Source organism: Pelmatolapia mariae, linkage group LG20, assembly GCF_036321145.2.
Source record: "Pelmatolapia mariae isolate MD_Pm_ZW linkage group LG20, Pm_UMD_F_2, whole genome shotgun sequence".
In the NCBI taxonomy this organism is placed as follows: domain Eukaryota; kingdom Metazoa; phylum Chordata; class Actinopteri; order Cichliformes; family Cichlidae; genus Pelmatolapia; species Pelmatolapia mariae.
This window is the reverse complement of record NC_086244.1, coordinates 34,895,667-34,912,398: the sequence shown is the minus strand read 5'-3', so window position 1 is coordinate 34,912,398 and position 16,732 is coordinate 34,895,667. Positions and strand designations below refer to the sequence as shown.

Below are 16,732 nucleotides of genomic sequence, written 5' to 3'. Positions count from 1 at the left end.
GTTTATAATATACATCATACTAGCTGTAACAGGGCAGCCCTTAGCGGCTGGAAACACAGTGAGATGGACGAAGGCAAGTGTAATGGAACAAAAGTATTTATTTGCCATACAGCTCTCCTCACAACAATTCACTTGTCGAGCTTCTTCACAGCACAATATCCCCTTCTAATGGCAACCGGCAGCCTTAAATATGTTCAGCTGTCACCGACTTAACCATTATTCCACTCTTAGGTAAATTCTTAAATCCCAACCTTCCACCACAGTATATAATATATGAATTAGAATAAATAAATACATAAATACATTTCACATTTTCATATTAATAAATATTTCACACTTTAATGTTACACCAAACCCAATATTATAAAAACCCAGAAACCCAAGCACAAAAAGATTCACCACACTCTCTTTACCGATGGTCTCTCCCGGAACCTTTAAATGGTGTCTGGACCCCCGGGGAAACATTTGCCCAAACACCCTGAAGAGGACACAGGCAAGAAAGGTGAGTAATCATTATCTTCCAACACTTATTTGCACCACTTTTATTCCTAGATTTCACACACACATTTGCATTAGTTTTCCTTACTGGTAAACCTTAATCACAATCTCAATCACCATTCTTCTTTCCTGACAGACAACCACCACATTCCTTGATGAGGAGCAGCTGTGCAGGATCTGAATCAAGGCTACCAACTGATTTTAAAATTCCCAATAAATAATCAATAAATATTTAAACTTCTTGTGTGCAAATGTTTTACTGTGCAAATCCATGCTTAAAGTGCAATGCTAAATAAAGTGCTTGATAAGGTGCTTTTAATAAAGTGAAAGGTGTGCTCTAAAGTGCTATACAGATAATATAATACAAATAAATGTAGTAAGGGAGTCCTCTTCCTTACATTTCCTCCTCCCTCTCTTAAAGCGCGAAGTGCTTCAGTCCTCTGTCATCCTAGATAAACAGTCAGCAACCACATTTGACTTCCCTGGCCTATACTGGACCGTAAAGTCATAAGGCTGCAGAGACAGGTACCATCCTGCAATGCGGGCATTTGCATCCCTCATGCGATTCAACCACTGGAGGGCACGGTGATCAGTCTCTAGAGTGAAGTGACGTCCCAGAAGATAATACCTCAAGGCCTCGATAGCCCATTTCATGGCCAAGCACTCTTTCTCCACCGTTGAATACCTCGTCTCCCTGTCGAGTAGTTTCCGACTCAGAAACACTACAGGCCTTCTTTCACCATCCACCTCTTGCTGAAGGACAGCACCAAGGCCAACTCCTGAAGCATCAGTTTGCAAGATGAATGGCTTGTTGAAGTCTGGGCTGTGTAGAACTGGATGTGTACAAACTGCTTCCTTGAGGTCACTGAATGCTTGCTCACAGTCTTCTGTCCAATGCACTTTGTTGGGGGCTGAGCCTTTTGTGAGGTCATTCAGTACAGTGGATCGCTCTGCAAAAGAAGGTATGAATTTCCTGTACCAGCCTACTAGACCCAGAAAACCTCTCACCTTCCTTTTTGTTGTTGGAACTGGGAAGGACTGAATTGCTTCAATCTTTCCAACCTGCGGCTTTATCTTCCCAGAGCCAACCACAAAGCCCAAGTACGCCACTTCTCTCTTGGCTATGGAACACTTCTTGGGGTTAATAGTCAGTCCAGCCATTCTGATGGAGTGTAGCACCTTCTGTAGGTGAATGACATGCTCTTCCCAGGACTGGCTGTACACCACCACGTCATCCAGATATGCTGCAGAGAATGCTGACACATCTCTCAGTACATGGTCCATTAATCATTGGAATGTCGCTGGTGCACCTTGAAGCCCAAATGGCATGACTTTAAATTGGTACATACCAAAAGGAGTTTTGAAGGCTGTCAGCTCTTTCGCTTCTGGTGCCAAAGCCACTTGCCAGTATCCTTTACACAGATCGAGTGTCGTAATGTACCTTGCTGATCCAACTCTCTCCAACAGGTCATCCACCCTGGGCATTGGGTAGGGATCAAACTTGGATACTGCATTCAAATATCTGAAATCAATACAGAATCTCAGGGTGTCATCTTTCTTTGGTACCAAAACAATCGGGCTGCACCACTCACTACTTGACACCTCAATGATTCCCAGGTCCAACATCAGTTTTATTTCTTTCTGCAGCACTGGCACCAACCGTTCTGGAATTCTGTAGCTCTTTTGTCGAATGGGTGCATCCTCCTTCACCCGTATCTTGTGCTGAACCAGTGATGTAAAGCCTGGTGTTTCTCGAAAGAGCTGTGGGTCCACGAGTGGTTTTATATCAGCCTGCTCAGTAGGAGACAAATGAGAAAGGTCAACTGAAGCACAAACTTGAATGTTAGTTGGAAAGAACTTCTCCGTCACCTCCTCATCCTTAACTGAACGCACCAGTAACTGATGGACCGGCTCTTGTCGGCTGTGGAATTCCTTCAACAAGTTCACGTGAAACGTCTGATATTTTTTAACTCTTTCTGGCGTATTCAGTTCATAAGTGACTTTACTCACTTGTCTGACGATCTCATATGGTCCATGCCATTTTGTCAGCAGCTTGTTATCGCTGGTGGGAAGCAATAACAGTACTTTCTGACCTGGAAGGAACACCCTATCCCTGGCCTTCTGATCATACCACGTCTTTTGATGTTTTTGTGCAGCTTTCATGTTGTCTTGCACCAATGATGCCATTTTCTCCAACCTCTCTCTCATTGTGATGACGTAGGCTGCGATGTTTTCGCCCTCTGCTTTGGGGTCCTCCCAGCAGTCCTTAGGTAGATCCAGGGGGCCTCTCACTTGGCGGCCGTACAAAAGTTCAAAAGGCGAAAAGCCAGTGGAAACCTGTGGGACCTCCCGGTAGGCGAACAGAAGGTATGGCAGCCACTGATCCCAGTCAGCACCTGTGTCAGAGACAAACTTACGCAGCATACTTTTGAGAGTCTGGTTGTATCTCTCTACTAGCCCGTCCGTTTGGGGGTGATAAGGGGTGGTCTTAAGTCCCTTTATCCCTAACAGCGTATAAACCTGCTGCAACAACTTAGAAAGTTCGTTCCACAATCTGTCAGAATTTCTCTTGGTATGCCTACCCTAGAGAAAAGCTGCAGCAGACAATTAGCAATGTGACGGGCTTTAATTGATCTGAGTGGGAAGGCCTCAGGAAACCGTGTTGCATAATCACATATGACTAATATGTAGCGATGACCTGTGGAGCTCCTCTCTAAAGGGCCCACAATATCCATGCCTAGCCTCTCAAACGGTGTTTCAATAATTGGCAGTGGTTGCAACTGGGCTCGCGCTACTCCTTTGCCTGAGGTCAACTGACATTTTTCACAGGAACGGCAAAACTCAGAAACCTGGACATACATTCCTGGCCAAACAAAACGGCTGCTGATCCTATTCAGTGTTTTGTGAAAAGCCATATGACCTGCCCATGGAATTGAATGACCCAAATCCATAATTTTGTTTCTGAACTGTTGTGGGAGTGCTATAGCTTCGCACTTCCCCTTTCTCTGGTACAATATGCCTCCTTTAATCAAGTAAACAGTGTCTGCAAGACAGCTCACCTGACCTTGACTAGCCCCCTCTACCTCTGTTACCTTCTCAAACCAGGGTTTTAGAGTAGGGTCGCTTCTTTGGAGTACACCTAAATCTGAGGGAACATCAAACTCAAGCTGGTTATTTGGCTTAGGAAACAATGCTGTACCTTTTTCCCCTGAGCCTTTGAACTTTTCTCTTCTTTTCTGAGCCCTAGACTTCCTAATCTTCCCTGGCTCTGTTTCGAGAGACTCCTCAAAAAAGGGTAGCTCTTGCATCATTTCCCTTGCACTTTGTGCTCTTGTGACTACATGACAGGGTTTAAATGGTTCAACTTTCATATCTAGAGTAAGTGAACTTCCAGATTCATCACCTAAGCCTTGAATGTCTTTCTCAGCACTCATTTGAGGGTCATAATCTGACTGATGTATTAGATCAAAGAGAGTGGGGATGTCATTACCAAGTATCACTGAATATGGCAAACTGGGAACCACAGCTACCACTAACAAGTAGGTTTGACCTCCCACTGTCAGGTAAACCTCAGCAGTGGGGTACCTGTGTTCATCTCCATGCACACAACTTATTGTAGCCCCAACCCCACTTAGCTTTTCTCCTGAAATTATGCTAGAGTGTACAAGAGTTTGGAAGCACCCAGAGTCAAGCAAAGCTTCTTCTTTACTCCCATTAATTAAAACAGGGACAGTACAAGCTTTCTTTCCTACCGGCTCTGTGGCTGGTCTTGGAACTGCACACAAAAGAGATGGTTTTGTCTTAAGGGCAGGGCAAAATTGTTGTGTATGGCCAAAGTTATGACAGTGATAACATTTAATATCCTGAACTGAAGACTTAAAGGATTTCTTCACATTGTGAGGTCTATGGGAAGGGAGCTGCCTAGAACTAGAAAGATTTCTAGCCTGAACTTGACCAGAACCCTGTTCACCCCCAATGGACTTACTTGGTTGGGCGTAGTGGGTCTCCCGGCTGAAGTAGGTGCTCTTGCTTCCTTTTCTGGCTGAAGTAAAAACCTCTGCGAGGCTAGCTGCTTCCTTTGCCGTCTTCGGGTCATGCTCACGTATCCAGATCTCCATCTCTGGGTTAACCATTCTTAAAAACTGCTCCAGAATTATCTGCTCAGATATTTCTTCTACAGTTAATTTTTCAGGTTTAATCCATCTTGAAAACAGGTCTTTCAATCTTACATAAAGTTCACGTGGCGTCTCACCTGGTTCAACTTTCATAGATCTGAAGCGGCGTCTGTAGGTGTCAGCAGTGATCTCATATTTTGCCAGAATTGCCTCTTTCACTTTATCGTAGTTCTCAGAGTCTGTTACATCCATAAGAATGTAGGCTGTGCGGACTTTACCTGTGCTGGGATTCAGAGATTCTTTTATTGCTGCCATATAACCTGCCTTATGATGAATGCATTAAGAATATGTTTTACAGTATTATTTTATCAGTAATATTTCTTATAGGGCTCATATTGCATTGAATATGTTTGTCATCACATTGACCTTTATATTCACAGGTTGAGTTCATTCTATACATAATGCATAACTGTGCTTGTTTAGAGTTGATGTTCCATTCAGGAAGGTTGTAAGCTTCACTGGCGCGATGTCCAGGTGATACATGTTGAGGGAAGATGAGAACATAGCAGGTTAATTGCATGCATGCTTACAATACACATAAATCTAGTAGCAGGCCTGAGCGAAGGCCCAAGTGTCTTCTGCTCTTTTTGAGACAGCCTGCAGTCATGTTTGCTTAGTGATTAATGACGAGGGTCCATTATTAGCTTTTAGAGACCCTGCAGCTTGAAGTTTGTTGCCTTAAAAGGCGAGTGTCACTGACCCTTCGGTAACCGGCTGCTTTTTAGCTATTTGGAAACAGATGACCGGAGGTGATAGCCAGCCTTCAGGCGCTCTGAAGGCTTAAGACCATGATTGTGCATTAAAGGTGTTGCAGAAACGGGAAGTTATATGTCTGGTTCATGGGCTAAGGATGAGGACTATGTACCCACGTAATCGGTGATGAATTGTAAAGTTACAATTCTTTTATGTAAAAAAAAAAGCATTTTTATTTTTGTATATAAATAAATGTTGATGTTGTGCGACGGGATTGTGTGCTTCAATTTTACTTATAATGTGTCAAATCACTACAACAGACGATGCCGCCCAGAGTAAGGATCTTGTTAGCCACAGTGTTTCTAAGATTTTTATGCCATATTACAATAACCTCAGTTTTCTCTGAACTTAGAAGCAGAAAATTAAAGCTCATTATGTATCTAAGACATACAAGCAGTTTAACCAATAAAAGTGGGTATCATCTGCATAGCAGTAAAAATGTATGCTATGCCTTCTAAAGCAAGTATAATGTAAACAGAACTAGTCTTTGCACAGAAGCCGTGGAGCTTCATAATTGACTTCAGTGTGTGAAGAGGACTCTCCATTTAATAATAGATGTAATAAAATGTTATGGCCAACGGTATCAAACGCTACACTTCGGTCTAGCAGGAAAGATTTCAACATTTCAATATGAATGAAGGCTGAAAACTGATTAATATCTGATGATCTTTTCTGTGCTTCTTCAAGTTTGTAACACCGAACATACTAAAGGATGATTTATGGTTCACAGGAACAGTTTAATTAGACACACGTTTAGCATTTTTCTTTATATTCTTGTTTCCATCACTGACATGTTCAATATGATTACTATCAAAGGAGAAAATAAACCCTGTGTAGTTTTAAAAAACAACAACTTTAATTTAATCAAACTGAAATGCTGCTAAACTGTGATGGACGTGTCTTTTAATCTTGTCAACAAAAATCCGTAATCATCTAAATCTGCCATTTATCATCTTGTAAAATGTTCCCTCTGCTTCTGTTGCACATCTCCGCCGACACTCTCTTCTTCACCTGTCCTGTGCAGCTGGTCCAACCCCTGCATGCCTCCTTAAACTGGTGTGTTTAAATCTCTTTACCTCTGTTGTGAACTTTACACAAAGTTTGTGGTAACAAAATCAAACTGATGAAGATCTCCTTTGAAAAACACACACACTCACGAGACAAAATAAAACCAGACTGCTCAAAGTAAAAGCAGAGCCCTCGCAGTTGGTAGTACAAAACACAGTGACAACGTGCGTATTAGATACCCTCACTCCAAAAGCACAAATATATATTTAAAAAATGAATCTCCAAGAATATCATCCTAAAAAATGGCATTGAGGGGGGTGTTACAGTGAAAAAAAAAGCAGCTAAATTTTCATCAGAAAATGCTGAATTTGAGTAAAAACAATGCTCTGCAGTTTGAGACTGTCGTTACAGACAAAGCGGATGTTTAAAGCATTTGGACGCGTATTTGAAATGCTGTAAGTCTCCTTATCAGCTGGAAATATTAAAGCCATAAAATGACTTTTGAGAGTGGATAAAAACTACTGAACAACATCAATGTTGAGCCTGTTCCAAAATTTGAATGTACATGTGTTGAAGGTGCGGCTCTTGTTGAATTATTAAACATATTTTTCTTCAATCTTTCGAGCCATAAAAAAACAAAACAACTTTTAATTTTCTTCTGCTTGAGTCTCGGCCTCGGGTAGCTCTACTTATCATTGCTGAGTCAGTTGTCTGTTTGTGCTACGTTTTTTCAAGGAACAGTCGATTATTGGTGAGGGTGACTTTATGTGTTTGGTTACTTACTTAAGTGGATGAACTGTGGCAAGTTTAACCTTACATACATAGATCTGACAGTACAGGTTCTGAGGTAACTGTTTACAAAATGTTGTATCCTAACCAAAAGTTCTTTGCCATGTTACATTGAGAAACATTATCCTTAACATATTTGACCCGCATAAAGTACTATGGCCGTCACACTGTCATTTAGAATTGTTTAAATAACTCGTGTCTTAAGTCCTTCCATCAGACAGAAAATAAAAAAGCTGCGTGGTTCACTTTTACATCACAAAGTGTTAGAAATATAAGTCGTTCATAACAACCTGAAAGGTTGGGAGTTGAAAATGCAAACCAATGGAAGCTGAAGTAGAAGACTATAATGTCACAGAGCACACGGTGCCTATTATTGTGTAGACATGTATAAATAAGAGCTTAATAAAGACGCTTCATTTCTTAAGAAATATGCATGTGGAGTGATCTTTATCAAAAGTAGAAGTCACATCTGTGGCTAAACCATTGTACACCACAACTTTAAAAATCTATGGTGTGTGAGGCTGTGCAAATAAAGGGGGCCTTGTCCTTCTTGAACCTGCTGTTGTGCTGCTTTTTGAGTGTTTGAACCCAGTGTGTGACAAACCATCTGTTGGGGGTTGTGGATTTGACACCTTAGCATTGTGAAAGTGGGGAAACACACTTATGGCTGAGCATAAGATTTCTGCTTACAACGTAGAATCTCAGTTCTAAATGAAATTCAAAATGTTTTTTGTAAGTGTGGCTAATGTATACTTTGACTTCTAAAGCATACACACAAGAACAACAACACAGAGAAAAAGAAGAGGGGGTAGTTTACTACGCATCATAAAAAACACAATCATTCATCTTCCAACTGTATCTTTCTGTTCTGACTTCAGAGTCCTTGTTTGTTTACTGAGCCGTACTTTGGGAGTCATACTGTTGTGATACTGGGAGAAAAGGGTAAGGTTTGATACACTAAACCATTACACACAAAACTTCAAAAACCTAAAGAGTGTGTGAGACTGCTAGCTGTGTTGTCCAGCAATAAACTTATCTACAATGTGTTAGTAAAGAGTGACTTGTACTGCTGTCCCATTAAGCAATGGTTTTTCACTGCAAACTATAAAAGGAATCTGGGTTTAAATAGAACATAGTAGTGGTGGATTAAGTGCAGGAAACACTAGTATAAGGTGTCTATGGAGCAAATCTCCTTCAACATTCAAAATGACCAAAGTGAGGACTACAGGCATTTCTCTCAGTCAACTGATTGTGTTTAGGGAAAAAGCAGCTAAATACATTGAGATTGCTCCACATTGTTAGTGAGCTGTGGGTTTTGTCAAACTTGGAGTGAACAAAAGCAGAAAAACAGTAAAAGATTCGGACATTGAAATTCTGGTTTATTTCATGAATACAATGAAACATTTTAGTCCACAGAGCAAAGTAGCATACATGATAAATAGATACACATTGACAATAACACAGACAGTGAGAAGTAAAACTCATTGTCATACCAGATGTTATATTCTGTAAACTTAAAATAAACCCCTGAAATTAGAGTTTAGTGTTTTAAGTCTTCTATTAAAAAACACGAGTCAACACTTTAACGACGCTTAAATTCACAGTCGTTTTGATGATAAAACATGTTCTCTCATTAACAAATGTCTGCACTGTCACTTGTCATGAAAATCTCCAGAGCCAGGGTTCAAGCTTCCTCTTCAATCACCACTGATCATTATTAGAGCCCACAAAAGATTTTTCACATTATCCCATAAACAACATGCGTTTATAGAAATCATTGTGACAGAAAGATTTAGATTCTTGTTTCACAATGTGCATGAACTTAAAATCTTTAGAGTTTCATACTTATAAAGTATAGAAAAGATTACATTTGTTCCAATGTATGAAATACACTTCTTGTAAAACAAAAAAAAAGTTGATTCGAAATGCATTAAAAAAAAGCTCCTGCCATCACCTTTCTCCTGTACACACACACACACACACACACACACACACACACATAGCATTACACTCACTCACTCACACACACACACACACACACACATAGCATTACACTCACTCACTCACACACACATGCACAGAGAGAGAGAGATCATTAATACAAAAGATAGCAGCAGCTTTTGGATTTTCACTCTTTAATATGAACATAAAATTCAATGTTTTGCCTTTGCTTCAATGAAGATGTGTCTTTAAATCTACGATACCTTTCTTGTTCAGAAAGTTTGCTGACATAGTAAAGAAGTGGTTAGGGAACTCAGTAAGTATGAACAACAATAGCTTAGGGTCACTTTCTCAAATAAAGAGGATTTCATCATCTGCAGTTCGTGAAAAAAAAAGTGCCACATTAAAAAAAAACAAATCAGCAGATCCACAAATTATGGATACAGACTTATCAGCATACAGTTTAAAGGCATGCATTAGAGTGCATTGGTGCACACTTGGGCATCTTTTATTTAACATGGTTATACCACTGTGAATTTTGCTATATAAATATGCTCAAGAGTCTAGAGTGTGACAAAAATATATATTTTTAAATCAGTAACTTTGCAAATTTAGAGGAAATGTTTTTGGCCAACAAATGAGTCGCCTTTTAAACAGGGTTTGAATAATTAGCGCTGACAGACAGACATACATACATACCGTGTGAAAGGATGTCTTGGAGCAACGCTGTATTGTTGCTTTTCTCTTATGCATAAGCAACGCCAGCATGTCAGAAACGCTCTGTGCGGGCAAAACCGGTTCCAACGCATGTCGAGGCATCAACTGGCCTTTCTGCCGGCTGGCTGGACCCTCAGCTTTCATGCTGGGATCTGCAGCACAACTTCGCACTGGCCACTGGGGCAAAATGGATTTAAAACTTTGAAGTACTAGTTTGGTTCTTCACTGCTCGCAGAGAATTAACAATTAAAGAAAGTGATCCAACACGAAACTCAGTTCAAACAGCACAGTCGGAATTGTCCACAACCACGCTCAGTTTCACAAATAAACAAAAAACTTGCACCAGCCATAGACACAGGAGGGAAAACTTCCCAGAAACTGACATTGTAATAAATTAATCATGCTAAAGTCGCCTCTACGCCTTTTTGGAAAGGTCCAGAGCCTTTATACAGAGCATATGCCAAGCAGACTTAGTGCAAGATAAATAATATGTAGCCTTAAAATTTAACATCTAGAGTTTAAAGAGACGCACAGGTCAGTACCTTCGCTATTGTCTCTAAACATTAAGATCCATTAAAAATCAGTTTTATCAACAGAGGACCCATGAAACGAGCAAAGCTGACAATTCTGAAGAGCACGGTGCATGCTCTCATTTCACAAGTGGACCTACATTTTCCCGAAAGACCACACAGTTAAAACCTGTAAAATACTGAATTAAGAGTTTCGCACTATGTTTCACCAAGTTAAAAAACAAATCCAGCAAAGCTGCTTCTACCAAAAGCATTTATCTTTCAGATCAGTGTCTAAAAAGCACCATTAAAAAAATGTGATCCTGCATTTACAAAAGTAACTCATTCACAGTGAAAACCAAAACGCACACAGCGTTTGATAAACAACATTAAAATAATGTATTGCACATCTATGTTTTAAAAATGGCATCAAAATTCAATGCGTATTTTCTCTAAAAATTTACGGTCGAATACACAAACTAACGTGCGGGTGTCAGGCTCAAGGATAGAGTTTGCTGGCTTTTATAAACCTTTATGCCTCTTCCCCCACCCCAAAGCACAGACCTCAAATTCACCTTAACTACCCCCCTCCCCAAAGTGCAGTTGTTAAAAACACACAAAATCTACCATTTCGGTTAGAGTGTGTAAAAACACTATTGCAAAAGTAACTCCTGTTTGTATATATTCACACTGAAAACTAAAACGCATCGGCTGATAAACACTAATTAAATAATGCGTTGCACATCTGTGTTTTAAAGAATGTCTGGGAAAGCCCTCGCGTATTTTTGTTTTAATTATTTTAAATTTTAACTGAAAATTAATGCGAACTAACGGCGCTGTTCTTAGGTGAAAGTTTCTTTTGAGGGGGGGGGGGGGGGGATGCAGTTATTTAATGAAAGGGATAAAAGTTTGGTCTCTCTCCACATCCTTATTCACCATTTCTTGAGATAAACGGCGTCTTAAAGTCTAAAACAGCCAACAATGAGTTGTTAGAAACAATGCAACAAGGTTGGGGAGTCGCTTAACTAACCGTAGAAAATCTGCTTATAAAGCACACTGCTGTTTCAGTTCGATTATCTGACAACAAAAGTCTTTCTATAGAATAAAAAGACAAAGAAATTCCTGTTTGTATAAATTTACCATGAAAAACAAAATGCCTACAGCGGCTGATGAACCTTAATTAAAAAACACCCTGCTAGGAGGAAACAGAGCATGCGCAGTGGGACCGCACGGCCACAGGAAGTGCCCCATTTCGGAAGAGTGAAAGCGCGTACATGAGAGTGCATGCGCGCGTGCTCGTACGTGCACAAGATGCCAGTTTTTAAGCTCGGCAAAGGGGGTGTGGGGGGCAATCCCCCCAGGCAAAAACCCCCACCCCTCCCCTGCCCTCTGACCCCTCACCCCCCACCCCACCCCTCACCCCCCCCAAAAAGGTGCCATATATATTCTTCTGACACCCTAGAGCCAAAAATCGACCACGCCATAAAAAGTGCTATAAAAAGATTATATATTAATATTTTTTTCCACTTTAAATTAGCCAATCTTTTAGAACTACTTCTCCTTGAAATATTCATATAAAGTTTTCATTATATTTCGCGGATTTTAACCCTTTATATCCCAGTTTCGTCACACGAGCGCAAGGCTTTTTTAGCGGAAAAAAACAAAAAACTTGAATATTTTCCATAAAATACATTTGAAGTAATATTTTATTGTAATTATAATTAGGCCTTTGGATGGTCCAAAGATTACCACTGACATTCATTTTGATACGTTACTATTTTTTCGCAGAAAAAGAATAAATGTCATATAGTGCCATATCAGGTTTATCATGTTTTGCTTACACTAAATGCTTATTACCTTGTTTTGTTCTAAAATAAAAATTAAAAAAAATGTCTAAATAACAATACAAGATCACTTTGAGCCAGAAAAACATTTATTTTACAAGGATGAACAAACATTTATGTTGCTGGGAATCGGGAAAGTTGTGCGTCCGGCGGAGGCTCCAGCTGCCCCGCGGTGGCCGCTTCTGCAGTCCCCGGTGCCAGTAGCTGCAGCGGTGGGATAGTGTCGGTGTCCCCAGCACAACACATCCGATACCACATGAAAACAAATAATATTCTGTTGTAGCCCTCAAACTGAATGTAAGGATACTAATTTGTCATTTTTGTTTTTCATGACACAAACACGTGGTGTCTTTGTGTCATGAAGATGCGCATAATCCCAAATCGTGGAAAATATTTTCCAACATTTAATTTGGCACAGCAGGTCACATAGCACGATAGCAAGAAAGATTCTTTCTTTTTTTGTCACATGCATAGTTATACAAGTATACAACACGCACTGAAATATATCAAAACAAAGAGCCTAGCGCTGTTTACTCACCGGAGCCTGTGCGCATGGATTAGCCCCATGGCCAGACGTGCAGGCGGACAGGCTGGTCGGGTTTAAAAGTGTCCAAGATTACATGTGCAACCTTATCACCGACGTTTAGAAGTGATCTGCTGTCGTTTACTATAAAACTAGAGGATTTGTTGAGGGAGAATTTAGTGAAAGGACATAAACAAGACACACCGGAAGGAAGTCGTCGTGACGTCAACGTCCCGCCTTCAGATTTAAAAATATACATTTTTGTTGTAACAATCAAACTCAATGATAATGTAACGATACTTATTTTTCACATTTTCAAACGAAAACATGAGCGTTTCTCGCAGCCCCGACAGCGGAGGCTGTGCGCAAATGTGCGCACAACACGAGTCAGACCGGTGCCCCGCTATTATCCATCCGTCCAGCGGCTGGCTGCTTCCATCGGTCTCCTCTTCGCTCACAATTTGCAGACATATGGTGTCGCTACATGATCGATTGACAGATATATGTGTCGCTACACGATCCATTACATAACCCTTCTCTCATTGAGATGAGAGAAGCTCCATTTTCTGCTCAAATGTGCGTCTTTTCAAATGCGCTCCATAGCCTTACATCAATGACTACTTCCGGGGGCAGAGGTCAATCAGGGGTCAATCAACCCTGGCTGTGTTTAAAATATGAGTTTGAAGGGGAAAATAAAATGTAATTTGGTTTTGGTCCTTGCTTTTATATTTTATTTGTTTGCATTAGAGTGTGGCCGTCTGAGAGAAAATACTTTTGAATACTTTTGAAAAAAAAAGTCAGTTTTTGTCTTTTTTTCTTTTTTTCGGCATAAAGACCTTTATATTTAAAAAAAATATAAAGATCATTGATAGTGACACACAACACCACTCCTTTTTTCCACTTTTTAAAGCAGAAAGAGGCGCTCCAAACCTGAATTTTTGGCCTTACTTTGTTGAATGCTCAAAAATGAAAAAAGGGCGCCACCTGGTGGACAAATAAAAAAATTACAATTCTAAGGCCCCCAGTCCAAAGTCTCAGTGAAACTGGAAAGATCATGTTTAATTTGATGGTAATGATTGGGCAGTGAAAAATAGCGTTTATAATGGGTTTCAATGGGGCGTTTTTTGGCTCTAGGGGGTAAAGTGGATGGAATTTTGTAGCTTAGCCACCTCAAGCTAATCTAATGAACTCAGACTGCAATTCTAAAGTTAAAAAAAAAAATGTTTGGAAAGTTTGGCTATATTCTATTAAACACAGTGAAAATGGCTTGAAATTAAAAAACGCTGTGGATGAAAAATGGCTCCAGGGGGCTCTGAGGGTTAAATCACATGTATAGCACTGCCTGCATTTGTGAGTAGTGTCTCACTGTTGTTCAGTGGGTGCAGCCGTGTTGGGAGAGGGTCGCCATGGCTATAAGCCAGGGCAGCTTCCGGGATGATGGTTCTGGCTCCTATTTGTTTTTACTTACAGGTGATGACGTGAGGGGAGCCGCGGTGGTATCGAGCGACGGACTCCAGTGCAGAATGCTAACTGGGCTGGGATGTGATGGGCCCAGTGGACGGACGAGACTGGGACAGGAGGCTCCTCGTCTGCCTGGCACGAGGCTGGCGTGGACCCCGCTCAGCAAGAGGAATTTCTGTCCAGCTCAAGAACACACAAGGAATATTCGTCCTGGGTTGTGGGACTGGGTGGGATTTTTGTGCACGAAGAGAATTGTATTTTGACCAGTTTTAGAATAATCTTATCTAGTCTCGGTGGCAATTTTAGCATATTGAGAATATTTTATTGTATAATTTATTTCTTAGTATCTGGTTTGTCTTATTCCTGCTGTCCACCTGGTGGAATAAACAGTTTCTGATCAGACAATCACTTCTGTGTTATAATGTTAACTGAAGTTTCTCAGGTCAGATGACCAATAGATAATAAGAAATATACTCTTAGCAATTATTAGAGTTGAAAAGTACTTTGCAAGTCAAAGTACTAAATCGGGTTAGGTTGAGGCTTAATCCTTCACCTTAAATGGTTCAGATTGTCTCTAAATGGATGAATGAAACAATACTTTCCTGTCAAAAACAATATTTTAGTCAGGGCTAGCAGAAAGTTTCATATATATCATGAACATCTTTCCTATTTGTCTTCCTATAGTTTAGTTTCATTTTCTTACCCCACCCCCAACCGGTGGAGGCAGATGGCCGCCCTCCCTGAGCCTGGTTCTGCCGAAAATGGAGTTTTTCCTTCCCACTGTTGCCAAGTGCTTGCTCATAGGGGATCATTTGATTGTTGGGGCTTTCTCTGTATTATTGCACAACCTTTATCTTACCATATATTTCAAGTTTATATGTTGTGAATTGGCTTGATTTAAATCAAACTGAACTGCATTCAATTAAAGCCAAATATAACTTGTAATCGAATCTATTCAAATGTAAAGTCCTCTCACTCAATTTGGACTAGCACTGAAAAACACACTGACATCCTCTGTTTCCCAATTAGCAGATCAGAGGGTGCTGTTTTATTCATGACTCAATACTTGAATGGTTTTATCCTGTTTATAAATAAACATTTTAAAATGACATTGCTTCATTGTATGATTAGTTCTTTGTCTGTGTCAGTCCTTAATACACACACATGTATACAATAATTCTAGTTGCCACAGTCTCCGGAGATCCTATGCTCTGTTTTCTCATACTTTTCTTCACTGTTTACCTCATTCTGCCCAATAAAATGTACATTTTTGTAAACAATGACTTGTTTTATGCCATTAAAAAGAAACATGTCTCCATACGAGGACGTAGTTGAAAAGAAAAAGTCACCACTTTGCATTTTACAAATCAAGTAAACAAACACGGGGCTATTTATCATATAACTAACTTTTAGGTATGTGGGATAGAAGGACTGGAGCTTTAAATGTTGTGCCTCCATAATTATTCTAGAGTCTTTACAGTGTTCAGCCCCTGCTGTGATTTGGTTCTACATACATAAACTTGAAGTGAATTAATCCACCTGTTCACAGGAGATCACAGGAAGATGACACCAAACATCAGAAGATCTTATTGTGCGCCACAGTAAAAGGCTGGTTTCTTGGGACTAAAAGCACATAATAAACTACAGCAGAAGCTCACATAAAGCAGGAAATAAGCAGGCAGCACTTCATCTGCTAATGCACGTTTCCCACTTTTATTGTTGCCTCATTCACTAACAGTTCAATGGTGCAAGATTACCATACACAGAATTAGGATATCTGCATGACACATCTGGGGTTAACTGATATTAAATTTCAGAGGGGGAAGGTGGGAAATATCACGGCTAGTTTTGTTTGAAAGGCATCAACAGAAAAACAAACACAGAAAAAAGTGATGAGGTGAAGAAAGACACAATAAGTCTGCTGTCGTTTTAGATGTCACCAGCTACTTTGTATAGTCCTATATCTCTGATATTAAAAAATTAAAATGAGTTAAAATACACCTTTATTTTGATAGAGTTCAGATGGATGCCTAGCATGACTAATGAGTAGATCTCCTCCAAACAAACAACAGACTTCTAATTCACTCAAACCACTTTCTAATAAAGAGGAAGCACTAATGTAACTCACCTCCTCAGTGGAGGTGCAGGGGTTACATGTTAGGTCTCCTTTTCCTTTCATTTGGTTTAATATGAGTGGAACAACTAAACCGCACAGACTTTATCTGATCAGTTAGTTCAACCTTTTATTAATATGTGCAAAGAGCTGCAAACAAATACATATACATTGCAAACAATAAATACACAATCCAAAATAAAAACACCTCTGCAAATGAAGTGGAAACGTTTGCTCTGGCAGCGCTTCGCATCAACATGTATATGAGGTACATTGCACTTTTGAGACTTGATCTGTGCATAGGTGCATCTTTGATGTGCAGCTCAGAGATCCACAATCCAGCACGTTTCTGTTTCTCTGACTGTCAGGCTGGCTGACCCGAGGTCACGTCAGAGCTTTAT

At 40.1% G+C, this 16,732-nt stretch overlaps 1 pseudogene; it reads left to right on the top strand.

Moving 5' to 3' along the window:
• Nucleotides 1–16,732, top strand: part of LOC134618170 (kinesin-like protein KIF1B) — a 72,650-nt pseudogene that overhangs the window by 24,393 nt on the left and 31,525 nt on the right.